This window comes from Oxyura jamaicensis, chromosome 18 (genome assembly GCF_011077185.1).
Source record: "Oxyura jamaicensis isolate SHBP4307 breed ruddy duck chromosome 18, BPBGC_Ojam_1.0, whole genome shotgun sequence".
Taxonomy (NCBI): domain Eukaryota; kingdom Metazoa; phylum Chordata; class Aves; order Anseriformes; family Anatidae; genus Oxyura; species Oxyura jamaicensis.
In genome coordinates, this window is record NC_048910.1 from 2,005,998 (window position 1) to 2,007,737 (window position 1,740).

The following is a 1,740-nucleotide window of genomic DNA, read 5'->3' on the forward strand; positions in this document are numbered from 1 at the left end:
TCCGCCGCCCCCCGCCCGCCGCCGCCGCCACCGCCCCCCGCCGCCGCCGTGCTCCCATTGGGCGCCGCGCGCGTCCGTCCGGCGCGGCTCCGCCGCCCATTGGTCCGCCGCGCGGCCGCTCCGCGGTTACGGCCATAGCAACCTCCACACGCTTACCCTCCAAGCCCCGCCTCCCCGCTTCGCACCGCCTCCCCAGTTCTGATTGGCCGCTCGGCTCGCGGCGCGTCTCTCACTGGGCGCACGACGCGTCTGTCACGGCGGCGCCCCGCCCCACGCTGCAGCACGCCCGGCGGGGGGCGCGGCGCGCTCCCGACGCTGCAGCGGAGGGGGGGGTCGCGGTGCCGCAGCGCGGGGCGGGCGCGCGCCTCCCCCTCAGGAGGGCCCGGTCCCACACGGCCCGGCCTCGGCACCGCCGGGCGGCTCTGCACAGCCCCTCCAGCGCCTCACCGCCCTCACACCCGACAGTTTGCCCCTAACGCCCTACCCAAACCTCTCCCCTTCTAGTTTCAACCATCTCGGAGGGCTTTTCCCCTCCGTGGTTCCTCCTCTGTCACAGAATCCTCTCGGACTCCCCTGAGCTCCCGGCAATGCCCCCCGGCTCCTTAAACCTAATCCTGAGGGGCTTTTTTGCACCCACCCTCTTGCCAAGGCTTTTCCAAATGAAGCGGGCGAGCCGAAAATTGCAGCAGGAAACAAAAGCTGCTGGCAGTGTCCCTGAGACGGCACCCACAGCCCCGCGGCTCCCAGAGCCTTCCGTGAGCACTGCCAGGGGGCTTCGGGGCTGCTGGCTCGGGGGTGGGCCCTGGGATTCCGAGATGGAGAACCTCAAAACCATGACTTCTTGCAGAGTCTTTCCTGAGAGCTGCTTGGGGTTGCACGTGGTGCGTTAAACCGCCCAGAAAAGGGCACGGGCTCTGCTCCCAGCAGCTCACCCAGCCCCGCGTGCCGGCAGGTAGCTGGCAGCACCGCGGGTTCCATCGCCCAGGCTGCGGGACGGCTTCTCCGCCCTGACCGAATGCAAAGAGTGGCTCAGGAACTGGAGCAGTTTGGGTGGAGGGGATCTGGGGCAGATCCTCCTGGCCAGGGCAGCAAGCAGGGAGGGGAGGAAGGGTGTCTCCCGTGGTGAGGAAGCAGGGCTGTGGAGATGTTCCAGAGCGGCACGTGCCGTTTCGGTTCAACTCAGCATTTGGGGGCTCGCTGCTCGGTTCAGAAGGGGAGGCAATCAGGGGAGCCACGGGCAGCCAGGCTCCTGGCACAGAGCTAGAAATCACTGGGTCATCGCTGCTCATCTCAGCACACAAATCAGTTCCTGCGCAACTCCTGGCACCTGGATTTATATGAAAGTCTCCCTCTTAATTACCATTCCAGTGGGAGGTCTCGTACATCCTGTTTCACAGAAAAATAAGGGTGTTGACTCGCAAACGCAGGTAGATGAAAGCCGAAAGGCTGAACTGGTTACTCCCCAGCTGTTTTTCGCCTTGCCACTCCCGAGGCCAGCACAGTGGAGCTGCGTGGCGAGCTGCCCCGCGCAGCCACAGGCCAGCGCCGTGTGGACGTCGCGTTGCTCCCACGCAGGCGTTTGGTGTGTGGCACTTCCCAGGACCTGCCACCCTCCCCTGCTGGGCCAGCTGGCCTCCACGAGATGCTCGGCCGGCGTTCACCGAGCAGTGCCAGCCCCCCTTTGCAATGGAGCATCCCACCGGGTGCTCGGCTCCCCGTGGAAAAGCCGCACGCTCACAC

The 1,740-nt window shown here is 66.4% G+C and overlaps 1 protein-coding gene across 2 annotated transcripts in view; it reads right to left on the reverse strand.

Annotated features, from left to right (window-relative positions):
* MYH10 (myosin heavy chain 10) overlaps positions 1–50 on the reverse strand; it is a 102,450-nt gene extending 102,400 nt beyond the window's left edge. For both annotated transcript variants that reach the window (XM_035342583.1, XM_035342588.1), the window contains exon 1: positions 32–50. The gene's annotated coding sequence lies outside the window, so the exon portion shown is untranslated. The remainder of the gene's footprint in view (positions 1–31) is intronic.
* Between the last annotated feature and the right edge of the window lie 1,690 nt (positions 51–1,740).